We start from the raw sequence: 26,131 nt of genomic DNA, 5'->3' as shown, positions 1-26,131 counted from the left end.
CATCGTGGTTCATCCGATGAGATCATCGTGGAGCATGTGGGAGCCAACATGGGTATCCAGATCCCGCTGTTGGTTATTGACCGGAGAGGCTTCTCGGTCATGTCTGCATGTCTCCCGAACCCGTAGGGTCTACACACTTAAGGTTCGGTGACGCTAGGGTTGTAGAGATATTAGCACACGGTAACCCGAAAGTTGTTCGGAGTCCCGGATGAGATCCCGGACGTCACGAGGAGTTCCGGAATGGTCCGGAGGTAAAGATTTATATATAGGAAGTCCAGTTTCGGCCATCGGGAAGGTTTCGGGGGTCACCGGTATTGTACCGGGACCACCGGAAGGGTCCCGGGGGTCCACCGGGTGGGGCCACCTATCCCGGAGGGCCCCATGAGCTGAAGTGGGAGGGGAACCAGCCCCTAGTGGGCTGGTGCGCCCCCCCCTTGGGCCTCCCCTGCGCCTAGGGTTAGAAACCCTAGGGGTGGGGGCGCCACCCTTGCCTTGGGGGGCAAGGCACCCCCCTTGGCCGCCGCCCCCCCCTAGGAGATTGGATCTCCTAGGGCCGGCGCCCCCCCTAGGCACCCTATATATAGTGGGGGGAAGGGAGGGCTGCGCACCCAAGCCCCTGGACTCTCCCTCTCCCTCCCGTGACACTCCTCCGTCTCCCAGCGCTTGGTGAAGCTCTGCCGAGATCACTGTTGCTTCCACCACCACGCCGTCGTGCTGCTGGATCTTCATCAACCTCTCCTCCCCCCTTGCTGGATCAAGTTGGAGGAGACGTCTTCCCAACTATATGTGTGTTGAACGCGGAGGTGTTGTCCACTCGGCACTTGGTCATCGGTGATTTGAATCACGTCGAGTACGACTCCATCAACCCCGTTCTCTTGAACGCTTCCGCTCGTGATCTACAAGGGTATGTAGATGCACTCCTCTTTCCCTCGTTGATAGATGACTCCATAGATTGATCTTGGTGATGCGTAGAAAATTTTAAAATTCTGCTACGTTCCCCAACACTCCCGACGTGCCGACACCATGATAGTAGTCGCGTGTATCTCGTCTCAGGCCACGACAGATGAGCTATGGTTATAGCGACCAAAATACCCCAAGTTGCCAAGGGGCGGCACCGCAAGCTGCTCTAGTTTGGGACCAACACCATTAGCACTGGCCCCTTTGTTTATGTAGAAAGAATCCTCGGGTTCATGACGCCCTATGCCAATTAATTATTTAGTTCAATATTATTATGGAAAATGTTAAACCAACGTTGGGCCTTGCTGGAAGAGTTTTATTCAAAGCGAACTATCAAGAGGGGCCCATAAACCCTCACCATGATAGGGACGCAAAATCAAGGAACATAACACCAGTATGACAGAAACTAGGGCGGCAAGAGTGGAACAAAACACCAGGCAAAAGGCGGAGCCTTCCACCCTTTACCAAGTATATATGTGCATTAATTAAATAAAAGATATTGTGAAATCCAATGATATCCATGTCCCAACATGGAACAAACTGCACCTGCAACTCGCAACGCTATAAGAGGGGCTGAGAAAAGTGGTAACATAGCCAAACAATGGTTTGCTAGAAAGGGTGAAAAGGGTGAAAAGTGGTAAGATGACCAGTCCATGAAGAAGACGAAGCCACGTAGATGAACCCAGCGTAGTCGAACAAATCCTCACGATCGCAATGAAATAGGAACTAACGAGAAGAAGCACAACCGGAAAAAAGCAACCAACATGGTAAACACACAACACATAAACATGACATGATGCTCAACCAAGTATGATGCATGTCAAGTCTAAATGATGATACTCATGGCAAGAGATGATGCATACAAGAACAACATATAAAAGCCAGTTTAAATGAGACCGGAAACAACATATAACAATTCTGGAAACTCCCCATATGCAAATTTCGAATTTGGTCTAGATATGAATAACACATTATGTTGAAGTGGTTAAACATCAAGTTAAAGTGCATCAAGATGATCTACATGGTTTTCTAGTCAAGTTATATATAAAATTCGTTTAATTCGGAGCAACGGCCTAGAAGATATGAGCAAAATAAGTTAAACATGGCATTGATGCAATTGCAAGAAAAACACAATCACAAACACTCTGAAACAAAGATGCAACAAGGTAACATGAAACTACATGCAACACGAAGAAACTTTCATATAGAGCATGCTCAAAACGAAGCAACGGTTCAACGCATACACTCAATACAAGTTTCAAACATAATCTGCCCAAAACAACAACTAAGCACTTTGCAATCAAGGAAATAACATGCTACAGGAAACATATGGACACATACTTGATATGCACTCAAAGTACAGATTACATGCTTCAAATATCATGAAGGTTCAGATTCATAGGCATCAAGATTAATCCACCATGAGCAAAGCAAACGGCAACTTTATAACACAGATTAGGACTTAGTGAAAAACAGGGCATATGCATGAGCAGAGTTTATACGATGACATGTTGCAGGCAAGAAATAACTAAGCTACAGTGCAAGAACATGACAAGCAAAAGCATGGCATGCTAGAACATATCATGGAGATCAAAACACACAACATGACATAACCATATGAGCAACAGGTTCATGGGAATCATCAAGACAAGATGCAACATGATATAAGATGATTCTCAAACTTGGAGGAAATCTGGGAATGCAAAACAATAACATTATGATGCTGACTTTGGAGGCACATAACAGCAAGCATAGCAACTTTAATAATTTTGAAAAGACATGGGTATGTAGTAGACATGGTATACTTCAACTTAGTCCATGGGCACAAGTTCATATGATGCATGGAGTAATTACTACGATTCTTGCAAAATGGAACATACTGTTAACATATTGATAGATTTGGAATGATGGCAACTTGAGAGCAAGAAAGAGACAAACTACAACAAGTTATATGGCAACCAAGGGCATGGCATCAAAGTACACATAACAAAGGGCAAATAACATCCAGGCATCATAACCATATGGCTCGTGGACTAGTGGGAAGCATCAAGACAAGTTTGAATGTTGTAACAGTTTCAGCAAGTCTAAAACAGCAACATCATATAGCATGTTTGCAAGCTTGGAACAGAGGTCATAGGAAGTCCAAAATTATCAAACTTGGCAAAGTAATCATAGCATTCTTCAATTCATGTAATTGGAGTATTTCCACAAGATGCATAGATTAATCAATAACAAGCTCACAACATGGCACCATGAAGTTAACGGAAAACTGGAACATCATTTAGGCATGTTCATGGCAATGAAAACGTATCCTACAGGACATATGTGAGGCATCAAATGGTATGGAATGATAGAGCATAACATGGACATCAGAACATGTCAACTAGGCATCTCTAGATTATGCACGGATACGATGGTATCATCAAGTTAACAAGGCAACATAATGTAGCAGATTCAGACTTAGCAGAAAAACACAGTCTCTGAAATCAGCAACAGCAAGTACCCTACTTTGCATGTTTGTGCTAGTCACCATATGGCACATAGAAATACATGGATTACACCACTGTAATGATGGCATGAAGATGTTCCTAAAACATGTTGACATGATGCTCGAAAGATAAACATACAAAAATCTATCAAAAAGACACAATCAGCAAGTTACAACAATTTCCAGCAAACAACATCATTTAGCACTTTTGGAATGAGAATTAAGGCATCAAGATTAGAAGTAACATGCATGCAAACTATACCACCATGTAGAGCACTCAGAGATGAACAATTTGACACATTATGCATGCAAAATGGAGCAATATGCACAAAGTTACACCACTCCCAATAATGCAACATGATGCTGGAATTCTCGGGACATTGCCATTTTCTAAAAAAAATAACTGAGCGCAAAATTACTAAGTGGTGCACAGGGAGGGGAATTATGGGCAGCTCACCACGTGGGCTTGGCCTAATTGAGGAGGAGACAGGCCGGGCCAGACGGGGGAACCGGGCTCGGCCGCGGGTGGTTGGCCGAGCCGGAGCGGGGCCCACGCGGGCGTGATGCGGGCGGGACGAGCAGCTCCTATGCTCGTCCCCGAGCAGGGGCATGGCGGTAGGGGTGGTCCGTTCCGGTGACGGGGCAGGCGGACGGCGGCTGGGACGGCCAGATCCGGCCGAATGGTGCCGGATCCAGGCACGGCGGCGACGGATGGAGACCGGGGAGGCGCAGGTCGCGGGCTGGCCGTGGGGCACGTGGGCAGCGGCGTGGCTGGCGGTGGTGGTGGCCGGCGTGCGGCAGGCAGCGGGGTGCGCCAGTGAGTGAGGCGGGAGGTGATGCGGTGGCGAAGGCGCCTCAGGCGAGCGGCACGGGTGCGGGGGAGCCACGGAGGCTCGGGTGTCGGACGAGCTTGGGCGGGCCCGATCTAGGCCCGCAGGGCCGCGGTGAAGTGGGGCGCTGGCTGCGGTGATGTGGGGGCGTGCGAGTGGCTAGGTGGCGGTGGTGGACATGTCCGACGCAGGTGGACCTGTCCGGTAGTGCGAGGAGGAACAGGACTAGCGTTTGTTCCGGTTTTTGGACGGGAAGGGCCTATTTATCGGTAGAGGGAGCTAGGAGAGGGCTACTGAGGTGGGGTTTTCGCCCACACGATCGTGATCCAACAGCGAAGAGCATGGAGGGGTTTGAGATGGTCTAGCGGGCTGTTGTGGACCGGTGCGGGCTGCAAAGAGAAAGTGGTACGGTGATGACCCACAAGTATAGGGGATCGCAACAGCTTTCGAGGGTAGAGTATTCAACCCAAATTTATTGATTCGACACAAGGGGAGCCAAAGAATATTCTCAAGTATTAGCAACTGAGTTGTCAATTCAACCACACCTGGAAACTTAGTACCTGCAGCAAAGTGTTTAGTAGCAAAGTAATATGATAGTGGTGGTTACGGTAACAAAAGAGTAATGAAAGGAAAGTAATATTTTTGGTATTATGTAGTGATTGTAACAATAGCAATGGGAAAGTAAATAAGCGTAAACCGGTATATGGAAAGCCCGTAGGCATCGGATCACTGATGGAGAATTATGCCGGATGCGGTTCATCATGTAACAGTCATAACATAGGGTGACACAGAACTAGCTCCAGTTCATTGATATATTGTAGGCATGTATTCCGAACATAGTCATACGTGCTTATGGAAAAGAACTTGCATGACATCTTTTGTCCTACCCTCCCGTGGCAGCGGGGCCCTTACGGAAACTAAGGGATATTAAGGGCTCCTTTTAATAGAGTACCGGAACAAAGCATTAACACATAGTGAATACATGAACTCCTCAAACTACGGTCATCACCGGTAAGTGTCCCGATTATTGTCACTTCGGGGTTAATGGATCATAACACATAATAGGTGACTATAGACTTGCAAGATAGGATCAAGAACTCTCATATATTGATGAAAACATAATAGGTTCAGATCTGAAATCATGGCACTCAGGCCCTAGTGACAAGCATTAAGCATAGCAAAGTCATAGCAACATCAATCTCAGAACATAGTGGATACTAGGGATCAAACCCTAACAAAACAAACTCGATTACATGATAAATCTCATCCAACCCATCACCGTCCAGCAAGCCTACGATGGAATTACTCACGCATGGCGGTGAGCATCATGAAATTGGTGATGGAGGATGGTTGATGATGACGACGACGATGAATCCCCCTCTCCGGAGCACCGAACGGACTCCAGATCATCCCTCTCGAGAGGTTTTAGGGCTTGGCAACGGCTCCGTATCGTAAAACGCGATGAAATCTTCTCTCCTATTTTTTCTCCCCGAAAGCAGATATATAGAGTTGGAGTTGGAGTCGGGAGGTCTCCAGGGGGCCCATGAGGTTGGGGGGCGCGCCCTAGGGGGGGCGCGCCCCCCACCCTCGTGGACAGGGTGTGGACCCCCTGGTCTTCATATTTGGCGAGGATTTTTTATTATTTATTGTAAGATATTCCGTGGAGTTTCAGGTCATTCCGAGAACTTTTGTTTTCTGCACATAATACAACATCATGACAATTCTGCTGAAAACAGCGTCAGTCCGGGTTAGTTCCATTCAAATCATACAAGTTAGAGTCCAAAACAAGGGCAAAAGTGTTTGGAAAAGTAGATACGACGGAGACGTATCAACTTCCCCAAGCTTAAACCCTTGCTTGTCCTCAAGCAATTCAGTTGGCCAACTGAAAGAAATAAAGAAAAACTTTTACAAACTCTGTTTGCTCTTGTTGTTATAAATATGTCAAGCTAGCATTCAAGTTTTCAGCAAAGATTATAACTAACCACATTTGCAATAATTCTCAGGTCTCATGATTACCCATATCAATAGCATAATCAACTAGCAATCCATAATAATAAATCTCGGATGACAACACTTTCTCAAAACAATCATAATATGATATAACAAGATGGTATCTCGCTAGCCCTTTCTGAGACCGCAAAACATAAATGTAGAGCACCTTTAAAGATCAAGGACTGACTAGACATTGTAATTCATGGTAAAAGAGATCCAATCATAGTCACACCCAATATAAATTAACAGTGATGAATGCAAATGACAGTTGCGCTCTCCAGCTAGTGCTTTTAATAAGAGGGTGATGACTCAACATAAAAGTAAATAGATAGGCCCTTCGCAGAGGGAAGCAGGGATTTGTAGAGGTGACAGAGCTCGGTTTTGAAATAGAGGTGAATAACATTTTGAGCGGTATACTTTCATTGTCAACATAACAACCAAGAGATGGCGATATCTTCCATGCTACACACATTATAGGCGGTTCCCAAACTGAATGGTAAAGTTTATACTCCCCCTCCACCAACAAACATCAATCCATGGCTTGCTCGAAACAACGAGTGCCTCCAACTAACAACAGTCCCAGGGGGAGTTTTGTTTTCCAATTATTTTGATTTAGTTTGCATAAAGCGTGGGACTGGGCATCCCGGTGACCAGCCATTTTCTCGTGAGTGAGGAGCGGAGTCCACTCCTCTTGAGAATAACTCGCCTAGCATGGAAGATACAGATAGCCCTAGTTGATACATGAGATACTCGAGCATACAAAACATGATGATTATTTGAAAGTTTAGAGTTTGGCACATACAAATTTACTTGGAACGGCAGGTAGATACTGCATATAGGAAGGTATAGTGGACTCATCTGGAATAACTTTGGGGTTTAAGGGATTGGATGCACAAGCAGTATTCCCACTTAGTACAGGTGAAGGCTAGCAAAAGACTGGGAAGCAACCAACTAGAGAGCGACAACAGCCATGTACATGCATTAAAATTAATAAACATTGGATGCAAGCATGAGTAGGATATAATCCACCATGAACATAAATATCGTGAAGGCTATGTTGATTTGTTTCAACTACATGCGTGAACATGTGCCAAGTCAAGTCACTTAAATCATTCAGAGGAGGATGCCACCCTATCATACCACATCATAACCATTTTAATAGCATGTTGGCACGCAAGGTAAACCATTATAACTCATAGCTAATCAAGCATGGCACAAGCAACTATGATCTCTAATTGTCATTACAAACATGTTTATTCATAACAAGCTGAATCAAGAACGATGAACTCATCATATTTACAAAAACAAAAGAGGTCGAGTTCATACCAGCTTTTCTCATCTCAGTCAGTCCATCATATATCATCATTATTGCCTTTCACTTGCACGACCGAATGATGTGAATAATAATAAGAGTGCACGTGCATTGGACTAGGCTGGAATCTGTGAGCATTCAATAAACAGGAGAAGACAAAGCGATATGGGCTCTTGGTTAAATCAACAATAAAGCATATAAGAGCCACTTCAACAATTTAATCATGGTCTTCTCCTACTGACCCCCAAAGAAAAGAAAAGAAATAAAACTATTTACACGGGAAAGCTCCCAACAAGCAAAAGAAGAACGGGAAATATTTTTGGGTTTTCTTTTTAATTATCACTACAGCAAGAAAAGTAAACTACTACTAATTTTTTTGGTTTTTCTTTAAGTTTATCAAACACACAAGAAGAAAGCATAAAAGAAAATAAACTAGCATGGATGATACAATGAAAAAGTATGAGCACCGACATCTAGCAATGAGTGTGTGTGTGAACATAAATGTAATGTCGGTGAGAAATACGTACTCCCCCAAGCTTAGGCTTTTGGCCTAAGTTGGTCTATGGCCACGGCTGGCCTCGCGGATATCCATAATAATAGTTGTTGGGGTCGTACTGTGATGAGGAAGAAGAAGGCTCAGATTGCCACTGGCTGACAAGCATCTCCGGATCCCACTGGTAATTAGACTATCGTGAAGGATCAAATTGTGGTTCTGGCTCTGGCTCCTCGGCTGGTGTAGGGTTCCGGTAGGCGTGGATAGCCGTCAACGGAACAAGGTACGTGCCTACAGTCAAATAAAACAAAGAAGGAGCAGGCCGTGCTCATATTCCGGCTCAGGAGTTGAGGATGATTCCAATAACATGGCCATTTGCGACTTGGGGGTTTGATATGGTTGGACCCTTTAAGCGCTCCAATGACAAAAAGACCCACTTATTAGTGGCAGTTGATAAATTCACTAAATGGGTGGAAGCAGAGCCAGTCAGTAAGTGTGATGCGGCAACGGCGGTTCAGTTCATCAAAAAGTTGATATTCCGGTTTGGCTTTCCACGCAGTATTATAACTGATAATGGTACTAATCTGTCAAAGGGAGAGATGGAGGAATTTTGCCAACGTGAGCACATCCGACTTGATATAGCATCGGTGGCTCACCCCCAATCCAATGGACAAGCGGAGAGGGCGGATCAAGAAATTGTGCGAGGTATTAAACCCCGGCTTATGGTTCTTTTGAAGCGGACACCGGGTTGTTGGGTGGAGGAATTACCTTCTGTGTTATGGAGCATCAACACCACACCTAACAGATCTACGGGTTACACACCTTTCTTCATGGTTTATGGAGGGGAGGCGGTTCTTCCTAGTGACATCCGTCACGACTCGCCCCGTGTGACGGCTTGTGTTGAAGCGGATAATGAGAAGGCACGTCAGGATTCTCTGGACCTGTTAGATGAGGAGCATGATCTTGCAGCAGCACGTTCGGCGATTTACCAACAAGATCTTCGATGTTATCACAGGCGTCGGGTTAAGACCAGAACTTTTCAAGAAGGCAATCTGGTGCTTCGGCTCATCCAGGATCAGACCGATATGCAAAAGTTATCCCCACCTTGAGAAGGACCTTTTGTGGTCAGCAAGAATCTGCACAACGGGTCATACTACCTCATTGATGTTCGAGAGCACAAAGACTCACGTAAATCGAAGGAGGAGACCAAGCGGCCATGGAATATAGCTCTTCTTCGGCCTTACTATACTTAAGCCACAGGCTTCTTCATATGTACATATTTATGGCAATGTACATATTATATAATAAACCGGAGCCTCGAATAAAGCGGGGTCTCTGTTCTTTTTTCATCACTAGTTGACCCATTGCACCAAATGGCGCAGAGACCCGCTAAAGTCATGTTGTCGATGAAAATAGTTTCATTTTTCAAGGACATATTCGATATTAGTAGTAGAAAGCCCATGTATTCAACCATACTATATTGAAAGTATGTTTATCACATTGCGAAATCCGAGTTTGGAAAAAAAATATGCATAGCCCGTTGCGCCAAAAAAATATTTGTATAACATGACTCATTGCACCAAATAGCAGAGAGTCCCATTTAAAACCATGTACTCGTTAAAATATTTGAATTGTTTCAATAACTGTGTTTGAGCAAATACATATAGTAAGAACTTAGCACAAGTTTAATTGATTGTGTGTTTAAGCTCACATAAAAGGCAAGATGGCAACAACAGAGTACAACTATATCATGTGCAGTAGCAACCAAAGTTAGTTAGCTAATAAATTGTTCAAAGGGAACCAAACATTTCATAGTTTGTCCACATCTCATTCTCCTAGAAAATGAGCCCAGGCGGCCATCAAGGAAAATACATTTGTTTTGATACAACAGTAAGAGAAACGAGTAACCATCGAAGAAACAAACGTTTAAAATGGTTTTTTTCCAATCATGGAGGAGAGCTGCATGTAAACTTTATAGAAGAAGGCCAGCGTCAAGGAACAACATGTTGACATACTCATCCTGCTCTTAGTTCTGGTCATCAGTCCGAATAATCAACTCCTGACTAACGCCTTTAGCAACAACCACAACAGCATGCCCCCTCTTTATCCTTTCATAGAGGAACTCAAACAGGGTTCAAGCAGCAGTCAACAGCTCGGCTGCTCAGAGTGGCATAAGAATAATGTGGCATGTGCTCCTGCTCATAAGTATGACAAGACATATGTCATTCACAAATCTCACAGCCTCCACATGTGTCGCGTTGATCGCCTGCTAAGCATTCTAGAAAGACCCTGCACACTGCACTCGACAACGCAGTTCAACATATGAAACTAAGCAACTAATCTATGAAAAAGCATCTGCTTGGCTACTTGGCATCCAACCATAAAAAAGTAAACTCACCAGTGAGAAAAAGAACATAGGGCTTCATGGATCATGACCTTGCTGCTCCTCATGCATCATGTCCATTGGATAGTCTTTTTTCTGAACCACTGTATGAGGGACCTGGAAGAAAGCAAGACAAAAATATAACTCAGTAAATGAAGACTGCATTTTCCAGTAAATTGAGGCCTTGTCTTGAAAAGTGCCAAGGCCTGAGGCGGCAACTAATATGTATAGAATGAAAGAAGCTATCAAAAGTGACCCAAAAAAGGAGAAGGGAAGAAGATTGATAACTAAAAACAAACACTAAGATTTGTAATTTTTGAACTCAAATTGAAATAGTAGGCTAGCTCAGATTCAAATATTATTAGCTCCACAATACTCCAATATGCAACATCCGGATAAATAACCCATAGGATAATCAAATACAAGTTGGTTTGCCATACAAGAAGCATCACCAAGGTTACTAACGCCATCATGACTCTAGCTTTAGCAAAACGCCTAGTTTTTTGTAGAGAATAGTATGAGAAACAAATGAGATGTTTGCTTTGCTGAGAATAAAGAACATCATATGCAATATCCTAGTAAAACAAAGCTATAACTGGCCATCAGTAGATTATTACACAACATAGGAAGTATGTTACAACATGGAAAAAAGCTGAAAAGCATTGTTAAATAGGTTACTGAAGATATATAATCTAGATGCTTAAACAAGATAATGATGTGAAATTACTAAAGACAAAAGCACGGACTATATACATTGGCAATATTGTCCGTACTCCTAAAGAGGTGTTGATTATTTTGAAAGCAACCAAGAACCATTGCCTGCCCTATGCAAGAGAAGGTTGAAGATATAGGTTGGCTGGCAATAAAATAATAGCCAGAACAGAACTTGTGCTTTGCAAATACAAAATTTTACTTAAACTGGGGAACAACAAATGGATATTTATTTAAATTGATAATAACCTAGACACGATGATATATTTATGCCATCTGAACACCTTGCCTGGTATAGGACCATAAAACATGCTTTCTACAGCAAATGGATGCTTCATTAAATATGCAGCTTGTCTCTAAAACGTCTTATATTTATGAACAGAGGGAGTATTAACTGATCAAAGCAAACACTTTAGATCCAATAATGAAAGAGTTCCTTCCTTATTGGAGTGTAATGGTTAGATTACATGAGGACCGATATTTTGAAGAAGCTCTGTCAACAAAATTATGCCATACCTTCTATGTAGTAGCCTGCTATGATCAGAAGTTCGGAACCAGTTTGACCAAATGAAATAAATCTCTAGGCCAGAAGTTCAAAGAAATATTAAATTCTTTAATGGCACAGACACACTGCACATAACCTTCAAACAGAGGGGGTATTAACTGATCGAAGCACTGTAACAGGAGAACCACATATATCAAGTTGTCACCAACTTAAGGTTGTATTTACTGAGCATTATATGCCTTCCTATTAAGAAAGCTTTCGATGAAAGAAATGAATAGGGTGACAGGGAGGCATGGTGCTACTGATAGGATATAAGCAATCAGGAGGCTATAGAACATGAAAGCACATATAGAAAGTAGAGCAGCAAGACAAGCAGAGATCATGGCAGAAAACCTTGACGAGGCCCGACGAGCAGAATGGAGATGTAGCAATGAGCTAAACGGAGATTCTGCACGAGATCAGTAAGATGGAACAGCCTGCAAAATAGGAAGGGAAACAAATGGTCAGTAAAGCAGGAAGGAAGGAAAATGAAGCCAGCTCATAAATACATTTATGGGCAGAAACATATATACATAGACGGAACACATAAAGATAAGGAATGCATCTATCAAATACATGGAAACCCAGATCACTGCCAAGTGACAAACATGAAGAAACATTAATAAACAGATAAAAAAGTGATGTACAAAGCATCAACTTTGCCGTATGGAGTATCCAACTACACATGAACGGTAGTTGAATTCAGAAACTGTATGAAATGTAGCAGCCCACAAGTGAAATGCTAAGGTCACTTACATTGCTTGGATTTGGATGTGCACAACATCATTCTATAGAGATTTTCCCGCACAATATAATTATCAGCTAAGAATCTTGGAAAATGAAGATCCAATCCCATAAGCTAGCAAATCATCAAACAAAATCAGGAAGGGAAATATAGGAGAAATCAAAGGATAATACCATAGCTCCAGAGACATTGACCAAACCTAGGAATTGTACTGTAACTGGCGAGGACGAAAATACCTACAGACATCACCAACGACAACCCTGGCTACTGCAGTCGGCGACTCAACGTCTCCTACCAACCAAACCAACATGTGAAACAAGAATGAAAGTACATGAAAAGCGGAGCTGATTTAGGAAAGAGGAACTCACGTGGGGAGGTGAGGGGTGAGGTACTGGTCCTTCTTCGATGCGGCTTAGCGGGGTGACAATGACGGCGCCGTCCGGCACTCTCCCACCCGCATCCGCCGCTCCCCGCTGCTTCCGCCTGCCGCGCCAGGCTCGCTCGAGCCGGCCGCCGCCATGAAGCCTAAGCGACGGGAGATGGTTCTGGGAGGAGGAGAAATGGGAAGGGGAGGTGGGGCTCGACGATGGGAGGGATGCGCGCCGCGGCAGGGGTGCGGGCGAGGAGGAAGAAGAGGTGTGGCGGCTCTGGAGACGAGGAGGAAGGAGGGAGGCGTGCGGCAGCTGTGGTGATTGGGGAAGGGTTTGCCACCATTGCAGGGCGCACGCCTCACACGTCCAGTTGCCAGCCGTGGATCGGCCACACGAACCCAGCAGCGAGCGAACCCAGCGCAACTGACACCGGCCCCGCCCTTGACACGGTCCCAGCATCAGTGGCCTTCTCAAAAACTAAACAAAAGGCGCCGAACAACCCGGCAAAAAAGGCGAGGGCACCGGACGACCCAGAAAAAAGACGTGTAAGTGGACCCGGTACTGCGTGGAGGTCAGCCTCGGCACGACGCGCACAGTAGTCAGCCAACTACTCTATCCAACCCAGCATAATCAAAGTGACATGGATTGCACACATCCTACCAGCTGACATGTAGGACCAGCAGCAATCTGGCCCACCAATCATTGTGTGGTAGGAAGACACGGGTGTGGACGCGTTGGCTCAACCTTTTTCCGCATGCACCCAGAGGAGCGAGCGGGAAGAGAAATCGCGCAGCGCCCACGACTCACACGTGACACGGCAGGAGAGGCTGCGCGTGCACCTAAAAAACAGCTACCCAGCCAATTAGATCCCGCCCGAGCCCACGGGTCATTGCCGGCTCAAAAACAACCGCACGGTGAAAATGATAAATGTTGATTCACAGCCAAGATCCAACGGCAAGCAACGAGAAAAAAAACCTGTTTGACCAGGATCGGACGAACGAGAATGCTGTAAATCGAGAGAGAACTAGGGAGACGAGTTGCCCAGCCTCTTTATAGTTTTAAATGTGTATGCCTACAAAAGTTTCTATTGACAAAGCAATGTTTTGTTAAACCGGTCTATGCAGCCGCACAGATACAAAAAGATATCACTAGAGGGCTTGGTTGTTGTCACACCATAGCTACACCTCGTGATCGGTTTAAACACCACAAAGGGATTTCACTAGGGGGCTTGGTTGTTATCACACCATAGCTACACCTTTTGATGGGCGTTAAGCCATAAAAGAAATTATGTGGGGCCAAAGAGAGTGTTGCACAAAGCACAAACTCAAACATGGGCACCCACTGAGCACAGCTCACAAAGTTACTTGGGGACTTTTTTGGCAAAGCAACAAAGAGTTTGAAAGGACCCTTGTAATTGGCTATCAAGCCACGGCTTGGAAGCCTGGTGTATTCACCTAAAACACCGGGTTAACCTGCCTTCATCAAGTAAGCCACTCCTGTCCAGGTAATCCTGGTATGACCCGCCGAACGTTTGACAAGTCAATCTTATACAGACCCTGAACTTGTCAAAGTTAAAACGATGATTGGTTAATTGGTGTAACACCCTGGATGTAACTTCCCTATTTTGTACTTCAACTCTTGCCGTTTCCGGCGTTAAGTTATATTTATTTCTCGGGTTCGGGTCTTTGTTTCTGTGTGTTGTTTTCTTTTTCATGCATCTCATATCATGTCATCATGTGCATTGCATTTGCATACGTGTTCGTCTCATGCATTCGAGCATTTTCCCCGTTGCCCATTTTGCATTCCGGCGCTTCGTTCTCCTCCGGTGGCCATTTCTAGCTTTCTTTCGTGTGTGGGGATTAAACATTTCCGGATTGGACCGAGACTTGCCATGCGGCCTTGGTTTACTACCGGTAGACCGCCTGTCAAGTTTCGTATCAATTGGACTTCGTTTGATACTCCAACGGTTAACCGAGGGACCGAAAAGGCCTCATGTGTGTTGCAGCCAAACACCCCTCCAATTTGGCCCAAAACCCACCAAACTCTGCTCCATGTCCTAGAGCATTCGATCACGATCGCGTGGCCGAAAACCGCACCTCATTTGGACTCTCCTAGCTCCACTTATGCCTATATATACACCCCCCTCGAAAATCCCGGGTCTCTACCACCCCTAACCCTAGATCCATCTCTCCTGCCGTCGCCGGACGAAACCGCGTGAGCCGGACGTGTCCGGATAGCCCGCCGTCGCCACGTGTCGCGTCTTGATTCGCCCCGCCGCCCGGTCCACATCGCCACCGCCTCCCACCGACGCGGGCCCGCAGGCCCAGCGCCGGCCCGCTCCCGCGCCCGGCCGGGCCACCCGCCACCGCCTGGCTCCCAAGCGCCCTGCCGCCTTGCTCTCCTGCCGCGCCGCCCCGCTGCCACGCTCCGGCGAGCAGCCGCCGCCCCGCGCCGCCAAGCCCGACGCCGGAGCCACGCCGCCGCTCGCCGCTCGACGCCGGCCGCCTCAGCCGCCGCCCCGCGCCGCCTTCTCCTCCACCGGCCGGCCTCCTCTCCACTCCGGCGTCCGCTCCGGCGAACGACTCCGGCGTCCTCGACTTCCGTGCCCCGGCGTGAACAGTGTCGCGCCCGATCCAGATCTGACCCGGGATGAACAGTAAACCCTAGGTGAAATTCTTCTAAGTCCCAGATTTTTTTAGTCCAAGTTGCTATGTTCGAGGCTCCGTAACTTTGCATCCGTAGCTCTGTTTTGGACATATAATATATCAAAATCTTCGTCTCGACGAGTACATCATTTCATTACATTGCATCATTTTCATTTGAGTTCATCTTGATGCCCAAAATGCTGTTAGAAGGAGGCTTCGTGAGTTAATTGTCAGATCTGCTAGTTCATCTTAGACTTTTGTCATTTTTTCCATGATTATTGTGTGCATGCCATGCCTGTGAGTCCTTCATATGTTTTGTTAAGCATTTTGTCTTCTTTCCAGAGGTGCAACCCATGCATTTTTAGGATGTGTGTGGTGACTTGTGCAAGCTTGCAAAGTGAGGCACCCGGTAAATCTGTTTTCAGGGACTTAGTTGTTTTCACTAAGTCTGGGATATTTTTGTTCATGATGCCATATGTTTAGCTTGTTGCCTAGTGATCCGTGCCTCTTTTGAGGATGATCAGTAAAGGAGTTTTGTTAATCATGTTATGCTCTATCCATCCATGTCTTTGTTTGCAATTATGGAGCACCATAGCTTGAGTCAATAGAGCTCTACTTTTGCTTCATGGTGAATCTGGGCAGATCGTCAACTCGTTTGCGATTTTGCCGGCGTTGTTGTAGTTGATCCGTGCATGCCATGCCATTGTTCTTGCCATGTATAGCTTGTATTTTGTGCCTTCTTAATGGATGTATGCTTGCCTTGCTGTGACTTGCACCATGGTGAGTGCATCGAGCTCGTTTACATGCCTTCGTGAGTTATATTTCAGCATGTCTCAGTTTTCACTAAGTCTGAAAACTGATTGTGTTTTATGCTATGTTCGTGTGCCCGTTAATATATTTTGTGAACCCTTTTGGCCCCAGGTCACTTTGGGTCTTTTGTTAAGATTGTTGAGTAGCTCCATGCCATGTTCTTACTTGTCATGTTCAGGTCATGTATCATGTTGTTTTGCTGCTCCGAAGAGGGCTTCGTGATCTGAAATTTCAGACTAGTGTTAATTTCACTAAGTCTGGAATCTGTTTTGCATTTGCGTTTTTGCCATGCTTGTTTGAACCTCTTAATGGATGAATTGGCCGTGGCTCAGTGCTAGTCTTTTGTTAAGCATCTTGTGTGCATCCCTGCCATGTATTTTGTTTTCTTGTTTGGTGGCTGTAGCATGTTCATTTCGTTGCATTTAGATGCCTACTTGCTGTAAATCGCAGACCGGTGTCATATCTTAAAACGCTTGCCATTTCCAAACCGTAACTCCGATTCCAATGATCTTTATATCGTTTTCAAACGATTTCATCCCCTCTATCCAGTGTCACCCTTGGAATTCCAAGTTGAGGCCAGGTTCATGCATTTCCTGTAATATCTTGCTTTTTGCATCCCGCATCGCATTCCATATAGCATATCATCATTTCATCATATTGCTTGGTCTTGCACGTGGTTGATTGTATCCTTGTTGCTTGTTTGTCTTGTTGTGTAGAGCCGGGAGACGAGTTCGCTACCGAGGAGCCCATTAGGTTTGCTTGTGAGGATCCAGTCAACTCTAACAACTGTGCGGGCAAGATGATCATACCCTCGAAGTCACTACTATCTTTGCTATGCTAGTTTGCTCGCTCTTGCTATGCCAATGCTACGATGCCTACCTTTTGCTTGTCAGCCTCCTAATTGCCATGTCAACCTCTAACCCACCTTGTCCTAGCAAACCATTGATTGGCTATGTTACCGCTTTGCTCAGCCCCTCTTATAGCGTTGCTAGTTGCAGGTGAAGATTGGAGGCCATTCCTTGTTGGAACATCTTTATTTACTTGATTGGGATATCATTATATTGCTATGTTATCTTAATGCATCTATATACTTGGTAAAGGGTGGAAGGCTCGGCCTCTCGCCTAGTGTTTTGTTCCACTCTTGCCGCCCTAGTTTCCGTCATATCGGTGTTATGTTCCCGGATTTTGCGTTCCTTACGCGGTTGGGTTATAATGGGAACCCCTTGATAGTTCGCCTTGATTAAAGCTTTTCCAGCGATGCCCAACCTTGGTTTTACCATTTGCCACCTAGCCTTTTCTTTCCCTTGGGTTCTGCAGACTCAAGGGTCATCTTATTTTAACCCCCCCCCCCCCCCCGGGCCAGCGCTCCTCTGAGTGTTGGTCCAAACCGTCAGCCGCCGGTGGCTACCAGGGGCAACTCTGGGCTGGCCTACCGGAAGTTTAGGCAATCTGAGTGTGCCCTGAGAAAGAGATATGTGCAGCTCCTATCGGGATTTGTCGGCACATTCGGGCGGTGTTGCTGGTCTTGTTTCAACCTGTCGAATTGTCTTATTGTACCGGGTTACCGAGTGTGATCGGTGTGTCTCGGGTGGAGGTCTATTCCTTCGTTGACCGTGAGAGCTTGTCATGGGCTAAGTTGGGACTCCCTTGCAGGGATTAAACTTTCGAAAGCCATGCCCGCGGTTATGGGCAGATGGGAATTTGTTAATGTCCAGTTGTAGATAACTTAAACCTTAATTGATTAAAATGAATCAACCGTGTGTGTTGCCGTGATGGCCTCTTCTCGGCGGAGTCCGGGAAGTGGACACAGTGTTGGAGTTATGCTTGCGCAGGTTGTCCTTCTAGATTCTCGCTCGCGCTTTGCCTCCTCTTCTCGCTCTCTTTTGCGTATAAGATAGCCACCACATATGCTAGTCGCTTGCTGCAGCTCCACATATATTTGCCTTATCCATTCCTATAAGCTGAAATAGTCTTGATCGCGAGGGTGCGAGATTGCTGAGTCCCTGTGGCTCACAGATACTATAATTCCAGATGCAGGTCCAGGTGATTTCGCTCCAGGTGACGAGTACGAGCTCAAGTGGGAGTTCGACGAGGACTCTCAGCGTTATTATGTTTCCTTTCCCGATGATCAGTAGTGGTGCCTAGTTGGGGTTTGATTCAGGGCCTTGTCGCATGTTGGGTTCTTTTCTATTTTGGCGCCATAGTCGGGCCATGAGTGATTGTTTGGTGGATGTTATTTATCTACTCTGATGTGACGTGGCGAGTGTAAGCCAACTATGTATCTCCCCCTTTTATTACATATTACATGGGATGTTGTAATGATTGCCTGACTTGCGACATTGCTTTCAATGCGGTTATGTCTCTAAGTCGTGCCTCGACACGTGGGAGCTATAGCCGCATCGAGGGCGTTACAGTTGGAGACCCATCTTAAAAGGCTTTGTTAAATGGTTTAACTCAGAGGCCTGGCAGCCCATGAAAAGCCTCGATTTGGAGCCTGGCAGCTCGTAAAAAGCCTCGCATATTTCTTTTTTGAGTCATATTTGCTAAGTTTTTCGCCTTTATTGAGGTTCATAATATCTTTTGATAAACCGGTGTCCTTGACTAGGCTTGGCTTTCAACTACAACTTGTCAGTGCATGATCAATTATAAACCGACGTTCATTACCCCGGTCTAGTTTTGACTAACAAGTTACCAGTGTTATAAAGAAAACCCGGTGGTTATTATATCCCGGTACGGTTTATTATCATAATCCGGCAAAATAAAGACGGAGTTATCTACGCTCCAGATTGGTGTTTGCACCTTTACCATACAAGCAGTTGGTCATCCAATGAGGTATGTTGCACATATTATTTTTTATACAAAAACTTTGATTATTCATCTAAGTATTGTATATTTGTTGAGCATCATGACCCGTCCAGTGGTAAACCACTAGGATACTTTTCAAGTTCTTGTATCCAGGAACACAACTCGTCATGGGTTATGCATAAATAGATCTCAAAAGGTGGAGCAAGGTTTCACATTATCAAAGCATCACAAAACATGCTCGATGGCATGACAGATAAAGGAGTTTTTGCTATCCTATTACATGAAGCTTCCAAACAGCTCCAATTGAATAGTTGTTTTTAAGCATTGGCACACATAAGCTGGTAAACTGGCTGCCGGTTTAAGATGCTTCGTCTGGATGGTTTGACGGTTGAGGGTCAGTTGGTGCAATCACTTCTTCTTCATCCCTCCCCAGACGCTGGAAATCAACCGTCGACCAATCGATTCCAGTTAAAGCTTGAAACACGGCTTCTTCATGGATAAGGCTGGAGGGGTTAATGTCAGGAGCATAAGTATGCTTACGGATTGGAGGCACAAGTTCTTCGACTTCATGGATTTTGGCAGGCTGTCTCTTCCCTTCAGCATCATAAGCCGATTGGAAATGAGACAAGTCTGTGTCCTCTGCCAGTTTGCTGGCTATTGGCCGCATTTCTTTGGTTAGCCTTCGGAGGTCATCATTGTCGAAGTTTGAACCATCCTCCTTCACACCTGGATATCCTTTAATGATGTCCTCCGCTTCAAGATCTGGAATCCATGCCTTGGCTCCGATGAGTGCGGTTAATGCTCCTGCTCTTGCAGCTGCCTTCTTCAGTTCGGTAATCCGGGCTGGTAACATGGCCAGCTTCTCAAGAGTTTCCTTTATCGGTGATGGCGTCGGTTTATTGTAAGCCACAGTGCAAATAGCCCGCTGGGACCCGGAGTACATCTGTTCAATCAAGGTATAAGCCGCTTTAAGCTTCATCCTTATATCTGTGCCCAGATGAGCAATACGAGTGCCTGTCACAGTTTAAAATCAGCACTCTGATAAATGATAAGGTTTCATGAATTGGACAAACTGCATAAGGAGATACTTACCAAAGACAACGGAAGTCATGGCGTTGATTTGCTGTTTCAAACCAGTTAGGTCATCTACAACTGGTTTCAGGGCTGCTTCGGCATCATCAGCTCTTTTGGTTAAACCGGCCTTCTCGGTTTCCCAGTCAGCACGATCTTTGTTAAAAGACTCCTTCAGCTTTTCCATCGCTGCCAGGGCTTTGGTCAGCTCCTCTTTGGCTTTCACAGCCTCTACTTGTTGGGACTTCACATTCTCTTGCAAATCAGCGGTTCGGGCATCTCTATTGCTTAGTTCGGCCTGCAACAGTGAAGATATGTCAACAACAGGATATATATTTTCTAAGTACAAAGCATACAACAAGTTATCCACTTCGTACTTGGGGGCTAATGCATATTTGCTCTGATTCACTACATCTTTTATAAGTCTCCAGAACAATGCAAGCATTATCCTTGACACTTGGGGGCTAATGTACATCTGTTCAAAAGGGACGCATGGATTAAAACCCGGATTACCTTGCAAAGCTAAACCGACCTTTTGGGGATACACTGAGGAAAGCTATATAATTACATTGGTAAAGTATCGGTATTGGTTTTCACTAAGGACCTGATATTGTGAGGGTCAGTAGGAGAGACTTAAAGTGTTACAAAGCCCGGTTTACGATTAACATCATAAAACGGCCGTTGGGGGCTACTTGGGCCAGCATATCAACTTTGGAATCAAGAAGTAAAGGGAGATGAAAATACCTCATAGCGTTCCTTCATCAAGTTTACCAAACCGGCTTCATAGTCACGGGTTGAGTGCAGACGGTTTAAGAAACCGGAGTGAAGTTCTTCAGCATTGAGATGGGCATAACTTGATAAGTCAATACTCCATTTGCCTTTTTCCCTAGCAGCACGCTCTTCTTTGGCACTATGTTGGGCCAAGATTACGGGATGGCTAGGAGAGCTGTGGCCCATGCCAGTAATGATGACATCATCTCCTTGGCCTTCAGTGGTTTTTGTGGGTGATGACGGAGTTTCAGTACCTCTCATCGGACTAGCCCGGTTTGGAGCTGCCGGTTCTGTATCAGGCACGGCAGGGTCAGCCTCTGGTGGTTCATCAGTATTCCGGTCTTGAAGGGGCGGTTCATCAGAGGTGGCCTCAGGATGAGGACCATCCGGTTCACGAGTTTGGCCCGGTTCACCTATTTGCTCTTCCTCAAAAACTGCCTGGTCTTCTGACGGATTGTTGACCCAAGCTTTCTTGCTGGGTCTAGCTTTGGCTCTGCAAACAAAATCCAAAGAGGTTTAGCGTCTTATTCAAGATTTGCAATGCATTGGAAGAAAAGGATTTGAAAGCTTACCCAGCCACAATTTTTAGAGGAGGGAGTTGGGTTGCTGTCGACTCGCCAGAAGATGAGGGAGATGTCACCTGATAATTTGAATCAGACGGATTAAGAGGTTGTCTGAAATAACCTGCCTTGGGATAAGAATTGTCAGAAGTGGGAGAGACCTCAGACCGGCGCTTCCAAACCGGGGTATCAGGTAAACCGACCGAAGTAACCTATTGGCCACTGTGCCGGGTTACCCGCGAGCTTCATGCTGCTGTGTCTTCAAAATAAATGTTGGATCCAAGTAAGCAGGAGGATGAGAAAAGCTTACTTTCCGGACTGCTTGACGGGTTTTTTGTGTTGGCATACAGTCTGAACCTGAGGAAAGGGTAATTACCTCTACATCATTAGCCTCGCTGCCTTCTACGTCCTCCTGATAAAGATCATTGTTAATGAGGTGCATGAAGAAGGAGCCAAGTGAGTCAAGTTCTACCTCAACTTCTGGATCATCTGCATCTTCATCAAGCTCCATGCTGATCCGGTCAGCTGTTTTCCGCTTTGAGGTACGCTTGAAAGCTTTGGTTTTGGGACGGGATGGCTTTGCCGCTTTATCTGCGGATTTCCATTTCCAAAAGGGATCATCACCCAGTTCATACACAAACAGATGAAGGTTCACAAGTTGAACAATCAAAAGATATCAAAGATAAAAAGGAAGCATTGTGCTTACAGCATGCGGTTTATTCTGAGTGTAGAAGGGGCTCAAGCCGGTTTGGCGACAGACTGATTCTAGTTCATTCAAAATTTTCTTAACACTTTCAGTGACCTCTTCATCGGTTACCTGAATGTTGATGTCGCGTTGGGGGTCTTCAACCTCACCGGTATACTCACACATTAAACCGGGGCGGCGGCTTAGTGGCAAGACGCTCCACGATATCCAGCAACGCACAAAATCAACGACTGTTAAACCGTTGGCCATAAAGGCCCGGAGCTTGGCGAGTTGAGGGGCATATTTGGCCCGTTCCGCAGAGCTTAAACGTTGTGGGAGTGGGTGAGTGTTGGAAAGCCAGCGATCATGATAGCCTGGAAGAGGGTTTTCATCTTCAGGGGAGGTATCTATGCAGTAGAACCAAGTCTGGTTCCATTCCTTAGGGTGACTGTGCAGTTTGACATGAGGGAATTCAACTTCCTTCCGCTTTTGAATAGAAACACCACCAAGTTCAGTGTTGGGACCATTTACAAATTTTGTACGCCGGTTCAGATGAAAGAAGTCCTGGAACAGCTCAGCAGTCGATTCTTCTTGTAAGTACACTTCACAAAAGACCTAGAAGTTGCATAGATTGGACATCGAGTTGGGTCCGATATCTTGAGGATGGATTTGGAAACTGGCAAGTACATCTCGGCAGAACTTTGACCCTGGAGGTTTGAAACCACGGCCTATGTGGTCGACAAAGACCACAACCTCACCCTGCCTCGGGGTTGGAGGATTTTCTGTTCCTGGAACTCGCCATCGAATTTCAGTTTTCTTAGGCAAGGTGCCGATGCTGACCATTACGTTCAACTGTTCCTCGGTGACCCGGGAACGAGCCCAATTGCAAGCGGCAGACTGTTTGGCCATTGTGAAACAAAAAGCTGGAAAATAAATATCGGTTTACAAATCATTCATGGTGGTATGCAAGATGCAGTGGAATAAAGATATATAGGTATGTGAAATTGCGTAAACCGGAGATGAATACAATAGTGAATGACAAGGTCATATCAAGAGCACACATGTGTTGTTAAACCGGACTATTACAATCAACATAAAGAAGGTTTGCTGGTTTATTAGGGGACTAATGGTATGAGATAGATTGTTTTTACAAAGGTAAACCGCCTACATGGTACAGAGGATACAGATCTAAGGCGAAAAGGGCTAAGTAAGGAAAAACAAGTTTCACAGGATCACATGGGAATTTTGGATCTACCGAAGACAGAAAGGTAACAAATATTTTGACCTAAAAAGGGTAGGACCCAAAGCAGGTTGTAAAAGTTCAGATCAGTTCGTGCAAAAAGTTTGTGGTGGTAGCGGAAAATAAGCCATTACGTGGAATATATGAACATTGAGATTTTCTATCCATAGACTAAGGAGGAACAGGAAAGAGCAGCACTGGAACTCCGATGAACTTCAATGAACTGCGAAGAACAAGGAAACCTAGATAGATCTACAAGGGGGAAAAGAAAAGGACTTACAGTGACTGTTGAAGCAATGGAGGAACACCACATCTCTCTGGTAACAGTCAGGTTGATGCAGCGGCCTTTGTCGAAGCAGAGGAGAAACTCGGTAACGATGGCGGCGCTCAGAGGCAGAGGTGTCGCGAGGAGGAAGAAGAACTGAACGAGATGAAGGGAAAAAATGACAAGGACCCGTGGCCCTATTTATAAGGCGAAGCGATAAGGCGATGAGTGCGGGAATCGAGGAGCTCAAAAATGGATAGTTAATAATGGTGTCGCTTTGATGACTGGATATGCATTAATGAAGGTAATCCTCAACTTCAATGGATAGATGACGTCACGGCGGTTTATCATGATCCTGGAGTATGACGTCACAGCGGTTTACAAGATCAAGGTGAAGATGCAAGGGAGGAATTTTTCTAAGTATTGAAGATTGACACGAACAAGTTCAAACCAATCTGGGGCCTAATGTTGGGGACATTACTACTGGACATAAACCGGCCAGGAGTAGCCGGATTAGCTTTACGAAGATTAGAAGCCCATGAAGATGTAAGAATGATGGCGCTTTATGAAGGCCCAAGGCCCAGAGGCGAGTTAAGGCATGTAGATGTAAACTGACCTAATTATGTAACTTGCATTGTAAGATAGGAAGTGTAAAGACCGAACCGGACACGTTTATGATCCGGCTTCAGGACTCTGTAAACCAGCGGGCGTCAACCTATGTATATAAAGGGATGACCCGGCGGCGGTTTAGGGATGACAGACAATAACTCGAGAGCCAGACAGAGCGGATCCGCTCCCTGGTCTTCGAAACCCTAGCAATACCAATCACAACTAGATGTAGGCTTTTACCTTCATTGAAGGGGCCGAACTAGTATAAACTCCCCGTGTCCCCTTTTCCGGTTTAACCCCTTTAAGTTAACCCGTTGCGATGGCTCCACGACTAAGTCCTTTCACGAGGACATCTGCCGTGTCAAACCCACGACATCAAGTATTTCATTTTTCTTAAGAGGATGATCAGGCAAGGCATTAAGTAACTTGAGAAGCCTCCCTTAAGCTTGTGGGAGACTCTCTTCTTTAATTTGCACAAAGTTGTATATTTCCTTTAAAGCAGCTTGTTTCTTATGAGCAGGGAAATATTTAGCAGAGAAGTAATAGATCATATCCTGGGGATTACGCACACAACCAGGATCAAGAGAATTAAACCATATTTTAGCATCACCCTTTAATGAGAACGAAAATATTTTAAGGATATAAAAGTAGCGAGATCTCTCATCATTAGTGAACAGGGTGGCTATATCTTTTAATTTAGTAAGATGTGCCACAACAGTTTCAGATTGATAGCCATGAAAAGGATCAGATTCAACCAAAGTAATTATATCAGGATCAACAGAGAATTCATAATCCTTATCAGTAACATAGATAGGTGAAGTAGCAAAAGCAGGGTCAGGTGTCATCCTAGCATTTAGAGATTGTTTATTCCATTTAGCTAATAACCTTTTGAGTTCATATCTATCTTTGCAAGCTAAAATAGCTAAAGAAGCTTCTTGATCAAATAAATAACCCTCAGGAATAACAAGTGATTCTTCATCATCACTTTCATCATCATAATCAGATTCAATATTTTCAATCTCTCTAGCCCTAGCAAGTCGTTCCTCGAGAAAATCACCAAGTGGCATAGTAGTATCAGGCATAGAGGTAGTTTCATCATATGTATCATGTATAGCAGAAGTAGCATCATCAATAACATGCGACATATCAGAACGAATAGCAGAAGCAAGTTTAGGTGTCGCAAGCTTACTCATAATAGAAGGTGAATCAAGTGCAGAGCTAGATGGCAGTTCCTTACCTCCCCTCGTAGTTGAGGGATAAATTGTTGTCTTAGCGTCTTTCAAATTCTTCATAGTGTCCAGCAGATATAAATCCCAAGTGACTCAAAGAATAGAGATATGCTCCCCGGCAACGGCTCCAGAAATTAGTATTGATGACCCACAAGTATAGGGGATCGCAACAGCTTTCGGGGGTAGAGTATTCAACCCAAATTTATTGATTCGACACAAGGGGAGCCAAAGAATATTCTCAAGTATTACCAGCTGAGTTGTCAATTCAACCACACCTGGAAACTTCGTATCTGCAGCAAAGTGTTTAGTAGCAAAGTAATATGATAGCGGTGGTAACGGTAACAAAAGAGTAATGAAAGCAAAGTAATATATTTTTGGTATTTTGTAGTGATTGTAACAATAGCAACAGGAAAGTAAATAAGCGTAAACCAGTATATGGAAAGCTCGTAGGCATCGGATCAGTGATGGAGAATTATGCCGGATGAGGTTCATCATGTAACAGTCATAACATAGGGTGACACAGAACTAGCTCCAGTTCATTGATATAATGTAGGCATGTATTCCGAACATAGTCATACATGCTTATGGAAAAGAACTTCCATGACATATTTTGTC

Source organism: Triticum aestivum, chromosome 6A, assembly GCF_018294505.1.
Source record: "Triticum aestivum cultivar Chinese Spring chromosome 6A, IWGSC CS RefSeq v2.1, whole genome shotgun sequence".
In the NCBI taxonomy this organism is placed as follows: Eukaryota; Viridiplantae; Streptophyta; class Magnoliopsida; order Poales; family Poaceae; genus Triticum; species Triticum aestivum.
Note: the sequence above shows the minus strand (reverse complement) of the source record.